General features: G+C 44.3%; 1 protein-coding gene across 5 annotated transcripts in view; it reads right to left on the reverse strand.

The window, feature by feature from the left end:
* LOC113134005 (disco-interacting protein 2 homolog C) overlaps nt 1-20,507 on the reverse strand; it is a 143,070-nt gene that overhangs the window by 75,492 nt on the left and 47,071 nt on the right. The window contains exon 1 of one of the 5 annotated variants that reach the window (XM_026313155.1): nt 3,636-3,867. The exons of the other annotated variants lie outside the window; for them this stretch is intronic. The gene's annotated coding sequence lies outside the window, so the exon portion shown is untranslated. Of the gene's footprint in view, nt 1-3,635; nt 3,868-20,507 lie in introns of those variants that run through there. 5 annotated transcript variants of the gene reach the window in all.

Genomic DNA, 20,507 nt, shown 5'->3' on the forward strand with positions numbered 1-20,507 from the left:
CCTGCAGCTCAAACCATGACAAATAATCTCCAAATCCGTCGTCAGCCATCAGCAGTGAAGAAAGAAACCACTTGAAAGCTCTTTAGCTGAAAAACAGACTAAAGACATAACCCAAAGTGAGCTGGCACGTGAGAAAGTATGCACCGCACCACAGTCGAGATCCAATAGCTTCAGCACAGACCAGTCGATAACCTACAAAGTGCTGCGTTATCAGGGGAGCCCAGTGCGTTTCACACGCCTTCAAACAAAAGCTGCTTTAGAGAAAATGAAAATGGGGCTTTAATGCCCTGTAGGACTATTGGGTTTAACAGACTGTGTGTGTGTGTGTGTGTGTGTGTTGACGTCTTATCAAACCCTGCTAAAAGCTACTTAGAGGGACCCACAGGAGCGACCACACACACTGAAAATAGACGTTCGCTTCCCAAAAAGCAAACGTGTGAAAGCAGCCCACATGTTCCTGTCATTTAGAGGAATATGATGCTGCCTCTCCAGCTTCCTCTCAAAAACCAAAAGGTCGGGTTTGTGTTTGGGGGGTAAGAAATCTGGCTGGAGATTTGTATGAAAAATGACAGAAGGAAAAACTGAATTGTGGTCTAGTGATCAGGATTATCTGAAAAACCACAACGTAGCGATCAAACGACCATATTGTAGGTCACGGCGATCACCTGGTGTTTTTAACAATTTTCGTGTGAAGGGCCAGTTATTTGGAACATGATAAATATAATAAAATAACTGTGCAGCAGGAATAGTTTAAAATATAGTGTGTGGGCCAAACCAAAAGCCGCAGAGGAGCCGGATACACAGGGTAGGAAGTGACAGAGACGTGAAATAAAATATCCCTTTTGTAGTTCTGCATTGATTATATATTGATTACAGAACAATAATCCTCCAAGTTCTTTACAATGATATGTTCCTGGACACAGTGTTAAAACCTGTTTCCCTTCATGTTGCTGCACCTGACAGGTAATCAAAGGTTCCTGCAGAACATGACGACACCCAGTGAACAAAACGATGAACTACCAAACCTTCAGAAACCACCTCTCAGGCCAACAGCTGGTGAGTAAACGATCCTCAAAAGGAGGATTTTCAGAAAGAACCTGTTTCCAAACCTAAAAACCACCTTTAAACTGAAGTGACAGGTGTGATGTCTTCAGGTGTGACATCAGTGCTGGCAGAGGGTTTTACACCTGAGGGTCTGGTCTGGGCCCTGCTGAGAAAAACTGAAATCTTCTTTGAGTGAAACGCTTCCAAGTCCTGATTGCTTTGGCAGCCACACAGCTGTTGCACTGGGCAGCTCCAGGCTGTGTCTACACTGTATGACTGTGAGGCTAAACAGCACGAATGTTCATTAGATCTGTTCCAAGAACAAATCAGGACCAAGAACCATGAAAAATAAATCATCTCTAAACATTTTGCTATTTTACAATTCCCTCGCAGTCGCTACCAACCCTGAAAACTAATTAAAAACACCAAGAGGGTCATATGTACTTACATCACATCAATCACAATCCTGCATCCACAGCCAAAAGAAAAGGCTTCCTCCTTAATTCAATTACATCCGCCAGATGCAATCTGGAGAAGAGGAGGAGGAGGAGGAAGTTTTGACCTGGACTTTGGCTCTTGGTGGAGCTGACTGTGATCTCAGGGGGGACAGAGGGGCTGAGCAGCTGTGTTAGCCAGGAAATGTACACCGCAGCACTGAGAGGTGCAGTGCAGCAGCAGCCACAGCCTCTGAGTGTATTAACCCTCTGGACTCACTGCATGTTTTAGGGCAGAGACTCACAAACCCAACAGCAAAGAATCAGCAGCGACTAAGGCCAGTTGTCGTGTCACTGAACAGCTGGACCAAAAAGAGACAGTGGAAGACCTTCGCCCGCAGATATGCAGATATACAAAGTGTAAACAAAGCAGCGTTCGCTGATTGTTTTCACAGCACAGACGGTTTATCGCTGCTTCTAATCCAGAACATGCAGGTGGCGTAGGTGTTGTCGAGCCTCGGTCTGTGGGGGTGTGGAAAAATAAAAGAAGAGCTGGAGCAGAACCTGCACAAAATCCTGGGACAGCCAATCCCTCACCAACAGGGTCCACCATAGATTTAACATGTGGAATAGGCCAAAAGGAGACTGATGGTGCAAAGATCCACGATCCCCACCACACGATCAGCTCAGGTTGTTAGTAAATTGCTATATTCACAGTTTGTTAAGCCTTTTAGACAATCTACCCAGACTGGACATGCATACATTCATTTTCAAAAAATAACGATTCAGTAAATCGACCTGATGTCAGTCGGAACTGGTTTGATTCAGACCAGACAATAATTAGACTTGATCCAAAGTGCTGTCAGGCTGAATGAACCACAGCAGAGACAGAGCAGCACCAACACTGGCAGCAGCAGCAGCAGCAGCACATAAACAGATGCAGCCGCCAGGTGCTGCAACAGGTGATTTAGGCCCAGCTGGGTCTGACTCTGTAACTCCTTAATTCTTCATTCCCAACAATGTTTTCTGACATTCCTGATTTCCAGCATTGTTCCCATTTTGACACATGAAAACTTACATCTGCAGCTACCAGCCCCTGTTTACCTGCAACCACTAATGTGCAGACACAGAACTCCCACAGTCAGTCCAACGTCCTGACACTGAAGTTATGACACATTTTTACTGCCAGAGAAACTGCAACCACTGATGTGACTCAGAGAAAGAACAAGAAAAGCTATTTTTGATGCAAAATGTGCCAACCCAGCGTTACACGCTAAAGAAAGGTAAAACATTTAGAAAGTGTCTGTTGAGACTCTGACTCTTTTAACAATAAACAGACCCCGGTCTGCTCAGGGGCCCCCAGCAGCCGAGTGGTGGCTGTAAAATAACATGTGTGCTCAGTTAGTTTTCACTGGGTAAAGAAACACACACACACACACACTCAGTGAAGTGCATCATCACACAGTATTAGCCAGATATAACTGACTTCTCCCCCACTGCTCATGGGAAATAAAGTACCTCCAGCCAGAAATCACAGGATCAACAGCACGCTACTCGCTTCCAAACGGCATTCTGGGTAGTAATATGAGCCATCGGGATTCGGTCACTTGTCGTTTTGAACCGTCGGAGGTGTGCCTGTTCTCAAAGCTGATGCAGGGAATCCATCTTTTTCCCAGCATCCACCCTGAGGGTTTATTGCCTGTGAATACTACACTCAATTTTCTGCTTAATTTAAAACAACTACAAGTAGAAAATACTTCGAACCCACCACACAGATCAAGGTTAACGGTACATTTCAAGTGCAATATGCCAACAATAAGAAGTTAAAAGCTGGAGGCTGTGCACATCACATGACTCTACTGGCCTCTGGTTTTAACTCCATCTACCGTCTGAGAGAAAGTTCATCTTTAAAAAGACCAAAAAAAGATATACTTCCACAATGGGTACAAAAATTACACTGCAACAAAAGTATTTCTGTACTACGTTAGATCATTTTCCTAGTAAGGACCTGGTCATTTGCAGATTATATTACATCTGTGTCATACAGTTACTGAAAAAAACCCCAGTAAAATAAATGTAACTATAGTTTCAGTCCAGTTAATAAAGAAAAAAGTATTTACACCATTTGCAGCTTTTATCCAGATCAGTACCACAAACCTGCCGTGACTTGACTGAGTTTCAAAGCTCAAAGCTCCTCACGAGCCTGAAGTTGCCAAAACTTTACTTGCATTTTATTCCGACTGACAGCCGGAGCCTGGGAACGCCGACCAGTGCACCCTTCAACCCTCCGGGACCTAACGACTACTGATGACTTTCCCTCTAAAATATTCTGGCCCTCTCTCCCTTGGCACGGCGAGAGCCGCAGAGGTATTTCCATGTGCTGCCGAGAGTCAGCTGCAGCGCCGCTTGGCGAGGCCCTCGCGTTCCCCCGGTGCTCCACCCAGCAGCCCCGAGCACCCCGGCCGAGAGGAAATACCAGCGTGCGCTGCTAAAACAATGTGGTTTGAATCTGAGAGGAGTGTGGGTCTTTAAAACTACAACAGAAAACACTTTCACTCCTGAGGTTTAGTCAGCAGAAGGTTGTTCTTCTGGTCCTGATTATCCTCCTTTCTCCGCCTCTCCGGCTCGTTGTGCGACACGGTCTCCCACGGTGTGACCTGAGGAATTGTGGGAGCACAGAAACTCCCTTATCCTAGATGCCTCACCATTCACCCTCCAAATCAAACATGGGTGCAGACATTAAAGCAGACCACGGGATCAGGAGAAAGCCCTGCTCGTGCTCCGTGGGCTGCAGGACACGTCGGGGGTGTGAGTCTGTTCGGGTTGAATAACTGGGCAGCTGAGACGCAGCACTGACCTCCCTGAGACCTGAGTGTGTCTCCTCCAGGAGAAAAGTGAACTGTAGCTTGAAAAGCAGTTTTATTTTCCACTCTTCACCACAGTATAATGAGTGAGGGTGGTGGCAGAGCTCTCCATCATTTTACGGCTGAGGGAGACGCCATAAAACACGGGAGCCTTCTCTCTTTCTTTTCCAAATGTCATCTTCCATAAACAGAAATCACAATGAGACTGAGAAAGCAGTGAAATAGACCGTGACACCCACACATTTCCCCCGAACACATCAACCTCCACTGTATCCCACTTAATAGCAGGGCTATGAAAGAAAAATACTCTCATTTCCTACAGTTCAGTGCTGACTTTCTGCTGTGGGGCAGCAGAAATATGAAATCCAAGGGCGTAACAACTAAAACAGCCTAATGTGACCACAGGAACTGGGTGTGAAATACTGAAGAAGAATGTCTTAAAGTTGCCAGCAGGGTGAGCACATGTGGAATCAAACAGGAAGATCTTGTAAATGTAAGGTCACAAGGTCGCCTCAAGGAGCAACGTGAAGTCTCCCTCAGCGTGAAAGGTACGAATCATTTAGTAAGAAAGGATGTGAGCATCTAAATGTCAGCTGGATTCAAAACCTCCACACGTCTTTGGAACAGACTGAGTCATGTCCTTCAATGGGCATGAAAACAGACTTTTTATAGATTTTAAATCAGACCTTTGTGAGTTTTTTTATTCCGGCAGGGCTTAACTTAATATATGAGGGAAAACAAAAAGTAACATGAAGCATAGAAACTGAAAATACCACTGAGCCCAAAAGTAAAAAATATCAGATTTACTGAGTGTGGATAATACAGCAGCTTAAACACAACGGTCAATGAATGAATCATGAATCATGATGGAGATTATTCCTATAGCTTCATTTTTATTTTTTATTTACTCACTTAGGACAAATTAAGAGAAACACAGTTTACAGAGTTGTGTCTATAAGTGGAACAAAATAAAGCTCACACTCACACACACACACACACAAACACAGCTGGCGCCTAACCACCTCTGGTGACCTCAGTCGTTCCAACTGTACAGATTGAGTTTCCATGGCATCTGTGGCTGCCACATGTGTGTATCTAACATGGCTAATATGTCTAATCCCCTTGCCCACACACACACACACACACACACACACACACACGTGAACACAAACACTTATTCAGTGTGTGAGTTGTTGTATCTGCAGAGGCGGGTGGTGATAAACAAACCAAATCCCTGTTTGACCTGTAAACAGAGCAGCTGGTGACAAACTGCTGAAATTAGAAGGTGTTTTAAAGCAGAGCAACAACAAGGTTTCACTACAGCTGTAAATTACACTGAAACCAATGACCGGTCATTAATGGACGGACACACACACACACACACACACACACACGCACACGCACGCACGCACACACACACACGCACACACACACACGCACACACACACACACACACACACTTTGTAGAAACTCTATCTGACACTTAAAGACCCACAAAAATGAACTGGAACTGGTTGATTTATCGATTAGTTTGCCAACATGATGAAGAAACAAAATCACGTCTTTAGTCAAAGAGCAATAATGTTTTGGCTGCAGCCTGTCAGAAGGTTAATATCTTTAATATCTGCTGGTTTTCTCAGAGTAGAATAAAAAAACAGGTCACAAATGTGAGAACGTAGTTGACAGACTGTTGATGATGAACATAAAACTTAGTTATGGGCTTAATAAAACATGAACCTGACAACCATGGAAAGTTAAACAGTGCTGCATGTTGTACTTTCTCTGTCCGACCACAAAGACTGGAGGAGGATCTCGACCTGCTGCTTGTGTCTGATTAGAGCTGCTACCAGCCGCTCACCTGGCGGCCCTCCCTCCTGGAGACTAGTCACATGCTGCTGATTTATCGACCTGATGATCCAGCTCCAGCACTGACTCCAAATCCCATCCAAACTGTTTGTTTGCTGTAACGTCTCCAAACTGATACGATGCTCACTCACCTGCTCCTGTTTTCATTTTTTTCATGCACACTGACGAAGTGGACTGAACTCTGTAAATGAACAATTTGCTCTGTCTAAACAGCAGCAGACAGACAGACAGACACCGTCTCCACCTCCACGCTCATTTACATTTAGATGAGCCCATTAAGACCCATAAAGCACCAACGCCACCACTACAAGCTCCTCCGCCTCCCAGGATTTCCACAGCCTTCTCTTTTCTTTTTAAAAAGGTGAAAATAAGTCCAGCCAGATGATTTGGGGATTTGGAGCACTGAAGGAAAATGAGCGCTGGAGTGCAGGAAGCCGCGAAAAGACAGAAACACAAATGTCTTCTCTTCTTTCCTCTTTGTCCACTTTCACTTCCCCTCCTTCCTCCTCCTCGTCCTCCTCCTCTCCCATAAACAGCTGCTTTTCCAGAGGTATCAGCTGGAATCTCAGGTCCACTAACACCCTATTTCAGATGTATGAGTTGAAATGATTGAGGATGAACAAAACTAATAATCTGCTGATTAAGATGGACGCAGAGCAGAGACAGGTGCTGTTTTGTTTAGCGTCAGTTTCCTAAAACATACAAGTATGTGGGTGTTATTATAAGAAACGATTAGAAATGAAGCTAAACGACTAAAATCCTTAAATCACTGTATCTCATCTTCTCTGAGACCAACACAGAAATGCAATACTATTGTACCACGTCTACTGTAGTAATACTATTGTACCACGTCTACTGTAGTAATACTATTGTACCACGTCTACTGTAGTAATACTATTGTACCACGTCCACTGTAGCGATACTATTGTACCACGTCCACTGTAGCAATACTATTGTACCACGTCCACTGTAGTAATACTATTGTACCACGTCCACTGTAGCAATACTATTGTACCACGTCCACTGTAGCAATACTATTGTACCACGTCTACTGTAGTAATACTATTGTACCACGTCCACTGTAGCGATACTATTGTACCACGTCCACTGTAGTAATACTATTGTACCACGTCTACTGTAGTAATACTATTGTACCACGTCCACTGTAGCAATACTATTGTACCACGTCCACTGTAGCAATACTATAGTACCACGTCCACTGTAGCAATACTATTGTACCACGTCCACTGTAGCAATACTATAGTACCACGTCCACTGTAGCAATACTATTGTACCACGTCCACTGTAGCAATACTATTGTACCACGTCCACTGTAGCAATACTATTGTACCACGTCCACTGTAGCAATACTATTGTACCACGTCCACTGTAGCAATACTATAGTACCACGTCCACTGTAGCAATACTATTGTACCACGTCTACTGTAGTAATACTATTGTACCACGTCCACTGTAGCAATACTATAGTACCACGTCCACTGTAGCAATACTATTGTACCACGTCTACTGTAGCAATACTATTGTACCACGTCCACTGTAGCAATACTATTGTACCACGTCTACTGTAGCAATACTATTGTACCACGTCCACTGTAGCAATACTATTGTACCACGTCCACTGTAGTAATACTATTGTACCACATCCACTGTAGTAATACCATGGACTAAAAAACACGGAGCACTATGCTGATATTTGCAGAGCCTGACTGCTGACTGGTCCTCTTCCAGCTGGGTGAACATTTTCATGGACGTCCTCTACAGCTGCGTCTTTGTGTCTCTGGTTGTTTTGTTTTGTTCCTGCTGTTGCTCGACTGTGATCTAATCAGGTGCACCTGTGTGGAGTCCTGATTGTGGACCGACACCAGGTGTGAGGTGCACACGTGTCTGACACTGGGCTACTACTCAACCTACATGAGAATCTAAGAGCTCAGTGAGTGAAAAGAAGAAAAAAACCAAAGACACACTGTGGGCCGAGCCTCGAAACTGTACTGCTGCATATCTTTAAATGTATTTCCTCACAGTCCGTCACCGGTTTCACTGTCAAGGTCTGGAGGTAACAGTGACGAACAGGTGGTTCTGAGTGAGACCAGTGAGGATCTGAAATGACGGGCCTGACAGACATGAACCTCCAGTGTCATTTCCAAGGCTTTTTTATACACCAGACATCAAGTAATTGCTTTTTCTCCACCGTCATTTGAATCCCCTCCATGTGCGGAGCATGAGGAAGAGGAGGAAGATGAAGGGAGCAGAGGCTCAGATTTCATTACATTCTCTACATGAGTAAAATGCCTGGGAGGCTCCTGCCTGCTCCCCTGCTGAGTGTGAGTGTGTGTGTGTGTGTGTGTGTGTGTGTGTGTGTGTGTGTGTGTGTGTGTGTGTGTGTGCGTGCGTGTGTACGTGCACGCTCTGTGTGTGTGTGCGTGCGTGTGTACGTGCACGCTCTGTTTTTCTTACCCTCCCTCTCTACCACTTTCTATCTGTCAAGATTTCAGGTTTCTAAAATGGATTTATCCCAGAGGGTCGCTCGGGGTTGCTCCCATGAGCCATTGCTGCGCTGAGAAATGAAGAGAAGCAGAAATAAATAAAAAGAAGCGAACAAAGAGGGAGAAAAGGGTGGAGGCTCTGCAACGCATTTGGCAGATATTTACAATCGTTTCTGTTTCTGCCGTGATGAGCTGCTGCTATACTTAGGAGCTTTTGACAGCTCGGCTCATGTAACATTCATGCCAATAAACACTAATGAATTCAATTCAATCGAGGGGGGAGGCGGCGAGTGATGCGGCACAAGACAGCAACACACAACACACACATGGGGGATACACACCGTGACTCCCCTCCTTCACAACTTTCCTCCCAGCAGGTGGTCTATTTCATGCTCAGACAAAAACCACAAGGACTGATGGAGGCAAGAGACAGAGAAAAGAAGACAGAGCGAGCAGCAGTCGTGATTTGTGACGCACAGACTGAGCTGCGGCTGCAGACCGGCTCTGTCTGGGAGGCAAAAGAGAAGCAGCAGTCGTCACCATCATCGCTGCGACACCAACAGGTGGTGTTTTCATCCTCCTCCATCGGGCTGACGCTCTGCACACGAAGAAATATCATCATTTCCAGTCAAAACCAACATGTTTCCGTGCACACGGTCGATTTCTGACTGTAGTTTCTAATTAAAAAGCCAAACAACAGCTCTGCTCCCTCGAGACTCTCCCTGAAGGTGTAAATAAAGTCTCAGAGGCAAAAGGAACTGGTTTCTTGTATCCATGACTATTATTTTTCCCTCACCAAGTAGCTGCAGCTGTTTAAAGAGAACGACATGAGATATCAAACCCACTGGTTAGCGTAGCTTAGCATTCATGCTTTGTTTCTGTACAGATTAGATGAAATACAACATCACAGTGTCTCTCCCAGCCTGTGGCCACAGCTTGGTTTTTAAGTTTTCTCAGGAAATGAAGTGGCATTTTGGAGAAAAAAGAGCCAAACTGTTCCTTTATTCTCTTTTCTCTAAGTCAGTGTCATCTTAACGAACCATCTACTGATAACTACTTAGGAACTGGTCTCATTTTGGTTTCGTCTGCTCAGCTCTGTAATATACACCTCTAAGAGTTCTGCGTTCTCGTGATTTGAAGAATCCACAGCAAGAAAATTATAGGTGCAGCTGAATCGTGTTGTCTGAATAACACGCCGACCGTTAGATGAGAAGACAAAACAGTTGAACTGTGCTGTAACGGGACACTGAGCTTTATTTATTCAGCCTGCAGGGACGGCCAGGTGTGATGGGACACGCCTCTAACGATGCAGCTTTACATGGAAAACCAGTCGACCAGCTGCAACTGCGATCTTTAATCTGAACACCACCCATCAAACATTAGACCCTGAGCTCACAGGAAGAAGGAAAACAAATGTTGTGCCAGTGATTGGCATGGTAGTTAGCGTTAAAGTTGTTACCAACCACCAAAAAGAGGTTTAGACTCTTAGACTCCAGCAATGCAGAACGCAAATAATTATTGAATAACAGATTCATTGTTTTTTTCCAATTAATTAATTCCTTTAACCAGGGTCCCAGGGACCTGCTGGAGCCTATCCCAGCTCTCTCTGGGTGAAAGGCAGGGGTCCACCCTGGACAGGTCACCAGTCCATCACAGGGCCACATAGAGACAAACAACCTCACACACTCACACTCACTCCTATGGGCAATTTAGAGTCACCAATCAACCTGACATACATGTTTTTGGACTGTGGGAGGAAACCAGAGGACCTGGAGAAAACCCACACAAGCACAGGGAGAACATGCAGACTCCACACAGAAAGGCCCCTGATGGGTTTCAAACCAGGGCTGATGCAGATTAATGAATAATAATAATAGTTAGGTTGCGGTCTTGAAGCAGGCAGTCACCTATTGTCTTTACTCAGACTTATTAAGTACCATCTAGTAGGGAAAACCTTTCTACTGCAGTATTTGCACAGTATTTTAATGAAGGTAGAAAAGTACAGACATGATATATGATATGGGCCCAGACTGTCCAAACACATAGTACGATGTTATTAAAGCATGAAAAACAAAAGAAAGAGACTTTGCAGTAAAAAGTATGATAAAGTACCACTTGCTCTACTGAACACACAGAAACAAATGCACAAAAAGGAAGTTTCAGTATAATAAGGGCCTCAAGCTGAGTGTAACTGGAGGAGAAACGGACTGAACTTTAACCCAGTTCTCCAGTACAGCTCACACTTCACAGCACAGCACTTCACTTCTTGTCCACACTTCAAGTCCTCATTTAAAAAAACACTCTAAAGGCTCAAATTGACCATTTTGAAAAGACAACAACAGTTTGTGTTAGTTTGGTTTTAAGTTTAGTGGATGTGGAGTCTTGTTATAAAAGGGGGGGGGGGGGGGGGTTTACCATATGTGGCTCTTCATGTCTAATGCTCTCAGCGTCAAAGGAATGAGGACCCAGGTGTGTGTGTGTGTGTGTGTGTGTGTGTGTGTGTGTGTGTGTGTGTGTGTTACGTATGTGTGAAAACAGGATGTTGGAAAAAGGCAGAAGGGAACTGAGAAGCCGACCCAGTCAGGACACAGACATCCTGATGAGATACAAACACACACCCACACACACACACACACACACACGCTAAGTCAAACACACACACGCCTGTGAATAAAGGCGATGACATGTTAACACACACACACACACAGTGCACAGCACAAACCAAGACACACATTCTTAGACTGACCTCAATCCTCCCTGTCACTTCAGCGGGAAGATAAATGCAACTTTAACAATAGGCCTACAATTCCCATAATCCCACTGGGAGACAGACAATGTCAAACCACTGGACAATGTTTAGCAATAGAGCAGTCTGTGATTTTACAGCATAGAACCAGAAAAACTTTACTTTGACAAGCTGTGACTGAAAGCAGGGTGTCAAAATAAAAGCATCACAGAACTGCCTATTTGAGATTTGGCTTCACATTTCACACACACACACACACACACACACACACACACACACACACACACACACACACACACACACACACACACACACACACACACACACACACACACACACACACACCTTTCTTCTTTTCTTTTTCTACTCTTTTCCTTGCTAATCAGATTTCTGCTGCTCTGGTTTCACATTTCTTATTGCTGCTGTTGAAAGCTTTGTTCATGGTTTGTAATTTTATATGTTTGAGTTTCTGCTGTACAATTAAAAACAGCAGATTAACAGAAAATAGGTATAAAAATGCATTTTTTTGGCCTCTTATGCAACACAATTTAAACTCAGTTGACACTTAAGGAAAACTACAGAAGAATTTACTAAGTAATAAAGTTTTTTATTACTAGATTACTAATACTGATGCATCAATGTTTAGACAGTATTTTACTGTTGTTGTTGCCCAAGATGAAACTAATTTAACCAATTTATATGCAGTCGAATAGTCTAATGGTTCACAACCTGAGGGTCAGGGCCCCTTAAAGGGCCCCAGGTCTCAGTCATTGTAAGATCAAGAATGTTCTGTATTTATTTTTGGGATATTCCCAATACTTTTGTTTTCGTGAGATATTGTAGAGGTTGTAATCTCACATGGTTCACAGGCATTTGAAACACAACACGGAGCCTCAGCTTCATATTAGACTTTACAAGGGCCACAAAGAAGAAACACTGGGAACAACTTTAGCAAAGCTTTTATTTCTATAAGTTTATTTTAGTTTTTTAATGCAAAGTGTGAACCAGATAAATGTGGTGGAGTAAAACACTAAATTTCCCTCAAGTAGCACAAAATGCAAATACCCAAGAAAAGTGATTAAAGTACCTCAAAACTGTACTGAAGTACTACAAATGTTATTCATGCAAACACACACACAGACATACAGCTTGTACACAAACATATGGATGAACAACTTATACATGCTTTACCCCACACACACACACACACACACACACACACACACACACACGTAGTGTCAGTTCTCCAGTGTTTGGGGCCCGGATAGAGGGAGATCCCAGTCAAACTCAGCCTGAGCAGCAATCCATCACTTTGTTCCGCCAACAGAAACAAATAGCTTCACCTGCCACCACAGCAGCTCATGGACTGTGCACTGTGGTGTGTGTTACATGGAGAGACATACTGTACGTGACCCAGTGCAGAGGGGCAGGGAGAACTAACCTCTGATATTTTATGTTTAAGTCAAAAAAAAAAAAAACTCATTTCAGGCAAAACTCCAGCTGTGTTATGTGGATTTCTTCTAATCCTGCTGAAAACTGACAGTGCACAGGAAATTCGCTGTGTCAGCTTCATACTTTTGATACTGCTGGGGAAAGCTGTTAAATGAAACATTTACATTTCATTGACAAATATGTTTTTCTGCACTCTGGCTATTCATATACGCTGCAAACTTTGTCTGCTGGATAATCTCACCTCTGTGTTATTTTGACTTAGTAAGCTTCTATGTTGCAAAGCTGATTTCCGTTACAGGACAATGATCATTATGGATGAAATATGTGCCATTGTCTTCCTGCTCCCATGAAACCATTTCAAATCCGACCGTTATTGTCCTAGAGGCCCAGCAAAGACTGTTATTACCAGTTCTTGAAATGCGGGCTGTTCGGCATTACGACCGAGGCGGCGGCAGCAGCCCTCCATGCCCTCTCAGCACATCTGAAACAAGACTCGAGGGCTCTGACCCCCCCAGAGGCAAAGGGAGAAACACAGCAAAGTAAAACAGCCACATCAGCAGCTCCAGTGAGTGTCTGCTGAAGGAGTCCAGGGGGAGTGAAGCGGTCTGTGGTAAAGGCACACCAGCAGCAATGACAGCAGAAGAAAACTGCTGTAATCCTGGTATTACATTACCCTCCACCAAATCCCTGCAGCCATTAAACACGAGAACTACAAAGATGATCCCAGTTAAAGATTTATGAACATAAAAGAGACAGAAGGATCATCTTTACCCCATTTATCTCAGTCTGTTTAGGTAAATACCTGAGCAATCACAGCGCACGCAAAGAAGAACGAGCGCAAACATATGGGAGCGGTTGTCCGGTAAGATAATAACAAGGCAGAGGTAAAGAACAGTAACATGCACAGCGAGGTGGTATTTTCCAAAAAGAAAACAAACCATAAATCAGAATCCACTGAACAGTGAGCATCACCACAGGCTAACAGAGTCCAGTATGAGGTTTTTAAAAGTATCTCAGGGGCACTTTCTGCCTTTACTCACAACCCTGCCTGCTAGAAATTCAGACTTCAGCCAAAACAAGAAGAGAAACTAAGACATGCACTGATATTATTTAGCACAAATGCTCTGCTTTTAGCAGAGATGGGCAAACATCAGATGTTTTTAACAATCAGTGGGTGTTTTGTTGCAGATCTGCCAAAAACTACTGATGAAACTAATGGACTGGCTTTGAGGAGAAGTCAGACAGTGATTGGATGTAAGCCTGAAAATAAGCAGAAATAAAATAAAGTCGTACTCTCAGGCTCCACCCAGTGTCCTCATCTGCCCCTATAGCTTAGCAACCCTAACCAATTCACACTCAACATGCAAAATGACCACCAGTATAAACAAAAAGCAATTATATTTTAAAAGAACCATTAAATCTGAGTTACTTTCCCTAATAAAAACCCTGCTTTCATACAGCTTTAATAGAAAACAGCTAAATTTATCTGATAATTATTGCAGAAGGTTAGTATATAATATAAATATGACAGAAAGTCCTTAAGTATTAAAATGATTTATATAGTAATTATAAAATATCTAAGAAAATTGGGAAAAGCTGTTAAACATATTTGGTCACACAGACACTGGATATAAGTCCCTACAGGGCCAATGGCTGTGACTGATGTCAGCCTGAGTCAGTAGATTAACTCTCCTGCAAATAAAAATTGCCAATAAAACAAGTTTATATTGGATCACTGTAAAATAAATCCCTGGTTCCCAAATTTCGACCTTTGCTCTCCTTCAGCTGCAGCAGCGTGATACAGCAGAAAGCAGCAGAAAGCAGCAGAGCTACACCTGCTGCATTATGACGACTGGATCTGGCTGTAGGGAGGATTAGTCCTGCTACCTGTTATCAGCTAAATCTGTCCATCTCAAGTCATCCGCCATCAGAGGGGAACGAAACAGAAAATCAATTTACAGCAACCTCGGGAAGGGCACCCCCCTCACAGCTGCACCCAGAGGTTCAACCCATATTGCAGAGAACATATATCTCTGTCTGCTGATCGTGTTAATTCTTCTCATTACACCATCAGAAGAAGAAAATTGGCTAAGAATCGTCTGATTCTTTGAAAGTCAAAGGGTTAAAAGTCAAAGTGGGAAGCATGTGTGCAGAAAACATTCACAGTAAATAACTCCAACTCCCATGATGCACTTTATAGCTGGACTTTATACTGAAAAGCTCCAACATAAGAAGCTGCTGGTTTGTCAAGTAGCAGTTAGCATGCACCGTGCACCGGGGTGCGATGCTGACCCTGAAAATGCTCAGCGTATCTGTTGGAAAGCTAAAGGGCGCCTGCTGTGTATTCTCAGCCAGATAAGACGCCACAGCTCGGTTTGGAGGAGCAGGCCAGAGGTGGAGCTGTTATCATGGGAGGACGACGACTAATCGACAGGACGCCTCCTCTCCTAGCTGCTAGTGCTCCGTCACGCCGGACGAGATTAGCAGCCACTGCAGAGATAACAGCGAGTGCTGGAGGGGCAGCACTTCAGAAGTATGTGGACACCTCAGCATTACAGTCACATGTGATAGTGGAACATGTCATTCCAAAACCAGAGGCATGAGACCACAGGCTGCTATAAACAGCCTCCACTCCTTCCATTGGCATTGGATGTGGCACCTGGCTGCAGGGATTTCCTCCCATTCATCTGTTAGTGATGTTGGTGTGGACGTTTGGGTGACAACAAGCCAAAGGTGTTGGGGAAGTGGTCGAGCTCCACTCCAAACTGGCAAAACCATGATTTTACAGTTTCGATTTTTGTGTTGAAACAAGAAAAGGGCGACACAAAGCTGGAAACAGAATATTGTCTAAAACATCAACATACTGCAGGTTACAGCAGCATAATCTCCCTTCGTTAGAGCTGAAGAACACAGCCCAAAGCATCAGATCAGAATGGCCCCAAACAAGAAGATAAAAGCACATGGGCAGGATTTAAAAGGTCTCGTCAACGTATATTCAAAAATGGATCCAGGCTGACGTTGCAGCCATAAGGTTGGGCAGTCCTGAGGATCTGGTGAGTAAAAACTGGACCTACAATAAGGAACAAACCAGCAGTAGAGAGTTCAGGGCAGAACACGACCCTGAACACGTCAGCTGTGCAGTGTCTCTGCCTTCGTTGTCATGTTGAACTAATGTTGATCACAACAGCAACAACAACATGAAGCATAAGACTGAAAGATGGATGGACATAACCCTGGATGGACGAGTCAACTGTATTCCCCCGTGGGTTTGTCTCTCAGCAGGTGGTCCTCTGATGACAGACTGACAGAGGAACTCCTGCTATGCTGAAAATGCAGCTCTGTGCTCGCTGCTGTAACACACTAGTGCAAATCCTCCTCTGAGGAACAGCTGTGCCTGGTGACTCGGTCTTCCTTTGAAAGGTCGTGTGGCTCAGGTCTTTTCTGGACATATTCTGCAAAAATGCTTACAATCTATAACGTCGTCATCCTGGAAATCTACTTTTTCTGCACACACACAATGTATTGCATGGGAGACGGATCGTCCCTCTGCTGGTCTTCCACTTCCTTCCTTGTTTTTCCTTCTGATTTGAAGACAGAGGGAGTTAAAAACCCTTTATTATCAGGGATTTTTGAGATGCTCAATGATAAAAACTGGTTTGGATTTTCACAACACCTACGCCAGTCCAAAATCCAAAGCTAGGGAACCAAGGCAAATCAGACAAACACAAATCCTGTCATATAAACACGGGTCTCCAAACACTTTAGCCAAGACTTTCAATTGACAGGCTGTTGTGGCGTGTTACTGACGTCAGCTGTCAGTCAGTGGAATCTCCACCATGGGATTCATGGAAAATGTGCCCGACATAAAAAAATCAATACATGCAGTCATAAAAACATGGCTCTCTAGCGCCACTAGAGGTCAAAAACTCCATGAGGACCCTTTAAAGAAACGCTGCTGTCCGTCATGTGGCATTACCTCAGACTCGTCATTGTGGTTTTAACACCCTGGACACGTCAAAGAATAACTTGTAAGGCAGGTTGTTTCATCATACCTTCCTGAACGTGGTGTATATCTGCCAGTCTGCAGGATGTGGAGCACTTCATCTCCTCCCTGCTCTCTCCTGCACCACCGTCGTCTCCATCAGTGTCCGACCGAGACGAGCAGCCAGCCTGTTCATCTCCATCAATCTTTAATGCCGACTAAGACAGTGCCGAGCGCTAGAACTAATCCCGTCGACAGAGCCTTCCCCTCCTCCTGCCGGGGTTCATCTCCACGCCGGGGACCTCTCACCACTCCCTCTCCCTCCCTCGCTCTCCGACAGCCTGACCCACTCTGGGTTTTCTCCTCTGTGTTTCTACCTTCATGCTGCTGCCTCTTTCATCCTTTATTTGATCTCCAGAGTATTCCCTCTTCTCCGCTCCTCTGTCTGACCTCAGTGTCTGACAGATCCTGTCCACGCCCATGCAGACCACACACAGGACTAACCAGAACACACTAACTGTCAGAGTATTTTGTATGTTTGCATACAAAATAAAAACCTTCTTGACCTAAAGATACTGTTATCAGTATCTTCTATCGTGCTGCTGAGTGACGTGTGCCTTGTTATTAGCATTATTAGCATGTTTGTTATTAGCATTATTAGCATGTTGATCAGCAGATCAATACATACATTAATGGGTCATCTGGTCCCCCTTTCACAACAAAAGCTTCTTTAAAACCCAATTAGACACATCTCGTCTTTCACTAGTTTTCTTCTTCTGGTGAATTTTCCTGCTATAAGAAACTGTTTCCTATCGATTACTAAGAAATTAAAATGTGTGATTTTATTTCATTTAGTTTGAATTTCCTGTTTGTGAACATGACCCCAAAAGCCAGAACAGACAAGCAGGAAGAAAAGTCTCTTTCAAATCAGGTGTGAGCTGAAATACGCCTGGACCAAACACTCCCATAAGACCTGCCAGCGTTCATATCTGCGACTGTCAGCGTGAGAAGGTGAGACGGGAGGAAAGAGCAGTGGAAAGTGTGAGGCTGAAGCTACTGTGTGTCCATGTGTGTTTGTGTTTCCTGTCCAGCCTCCTGCAGTCAAAATAACAACTGTTATTAATGTGAAGGAGGATCCCATCTACTATAATCACACACTGTACTGCAGCACCTACTGTACCTCCAGCTCTTCAGTCCTAAAGTTTCCTTTGGGTATCGCTGGTGGGTTTTTGGTTATTTTCCATAAACCCCATCCAGAGACCGACAGCACCAATGACTGTGGTGTCCTCGGCGTAATGTGTGTTTGAGTCCAGAACCTGGTTCAGCTTATCGGTCTGTGCCGTAGACCTCCGTTGTCCAAAAGCAGGAGCCACAGACGCTGCACTGGCTCACATGGTTCACGTCTCATTTTATAAACAAGCATGAAGAGCGAAAAGCAGCCACAGCCCAAAGTAACATCATCAGTGACTGGTCTGTCCAAGTAATAGTCCACAATTAAACACATTCAGTCTACATTTAGAATCTGTTTACTAAAACAGCTGCAGATTCATTGTAGATTAATCAACTAATCAATTAATTGACAGATTTAATTTCTTCTGTTTACACAAACAGCAACATCACAGTAAATTCTAATATCAATATCAGTATTGGTATGATTTCATCCATTTACCTGCAGAGTAAGGCAGTGAGCAGCATGTTGTTAGAGGCTCGTCTCTCCCTGACTGACCTCCAGACTGTCTCAGCCAGGCGTCCTCAGACACACACACAGCGCTTCCGAAGAAAAAGCTCCCTAGAAACAGCCACTGCCTCCGTAATGCAGGTGAATGAATGAAGCTGCTGCATTATTTAACCTCCCTGCTGATCCAAATCTGTCACTTCACCTCGCACTCCCCTCAGGGTGACAGGGCCCCTCTGGCCGGACACACACACACACACACACACACACACACACACACACAGAACACCATTTATCTGCACACACACACACACACACACACAGACACAGGCTGACAGGTGCATACAAATACTTAGTGCAAGAAATGTCCACAAGCAGACACAGTGTAGAGTTTGTTCCCCACTGAACAAAAACAGCCTGTGCACTGATTTAAGCAGAAACACTGACACACAGACACCCATATACTACATTATACATAATTTGTGCACACACACACACACACACACATTAACAACACACCTCTGTGCTTTCTAGGACACTGTTCCACCTCCTGGCACTTTACTACAATACTCTATTAAACCCTCAGCTGACCTGAGCTCAGATGTTTAAAAACTGCAGATGAAAGTTTAAATCCAATGTTAACACAAATGTCATTTTGTGGAAATTAAAAGTTGAGTTTGTCTGATGGTTTAACTCACATATAACTGTTTAAAATTAAAGCTTTAGACCTTTAGGCCTCTCACCTCAGGGCCTGCTGGTGCTCCGGTTTTGTTTTGATGGGGGATTGTGGGAATATTCTTGGATTACAGGTTGTGCTTTGTGTTTGGACAAAGCTGGACAGAGAAACCATGGCTGTCACTAATCCCTGACCCTCCTCAGGCCGTTTGTACAAACAGCTAATTACGACCCACAGTTAGCTGTTAATGAGCGACACAAAGAACACACAAATGACCCGTCTGACATTATCTGAGCACAGAGCTAAATCTGTACAGCGGTGCGGTCGATAAAAATCAGCCCATCGTCTAACCCTGACCTCTGACCCCAGCAGAGTAAAAGAGAATCTGCCTATAGGATGGTGTTTGCAGGAGCCAAAGAGTCAGTGGGTCTTAGTTTACCCTCCTCAGTCTGTCCTTTATTTGGTTTTGGCGTCTCCTCTGTTGGGATTGGATCACTTTTCACTCTCTTCTTCTTTTGTTTCCTCTGGCATTTATTCCTCTCTCCATCTGATTTCTCAACCTTTTATTCTTTCATTCACACTTTCTTCTTCCTGTTCTCGGTCCTGTTCGTCTCTTTACATTCCTCTCCCTCCCTCTGTCCTCTGCTTCAGTGTTTACCGTGGCCTTTTATGGGCCTGTGCTCAGACCTAAATCTCCTTCAGGCAGACCAACGCAGAGTCGGTGCTTCCCTGAATTTAAGGTGGAACAGTCGGTGCAGTCTTCATTACCACGGAGCGACAGGTTTGATCCTTATAACAGACACGACGATGAACGTTCAGAGAATAAGCAGCTGAACCTGCAGCATGTCTGAGCTTTCTCGTGAGTTTTATATCAACGTGTAGATGTTTGGCCACAGCTTCACTGTTTTGGTGCACTCACATCTCACGCAGCTTTATTTTCAGTCCCAGCAGAAAGCGGCTGAGACACTACTGCCAGCATAGACGTGCCCATCAACTGAGCTGCTGCTCCACACGGCACCATCACAGCTCTGACAGCAACGGATCAGTCTTTTCCACATGCACACGTCTCCAGTGTGAAAGTGTGAGTGTGAACTGAGGAGCTGAGGGATATTCCAACACTTACACTACCTGCCTGCTGCTTAGCTGAAGGCTCTTTAACTGGGGGATCACATTTGTATCAGTGTTACCGTCTGTGGGACCTGAAGGCTTAGAAATCTGTTCAGTAGAAATTCAACATCCTGGGTAATTAGCTCATTTTGCATGC

This window comes from Mastacembelus armatus, chromosome 17 (genome assembly GCF_900324485.2).
Source record: "Mastacembelus armatus chromosome 17, fMasArm1.2, whole genome shotgun sequence".
Classification (NCBI taxonomy): Eukaryota; Metazoa; Chordata; class Actinopteri; order Synbranchiformes; family Mastacembelidae; genus Mastacembelus; species Mastacembelus armatus.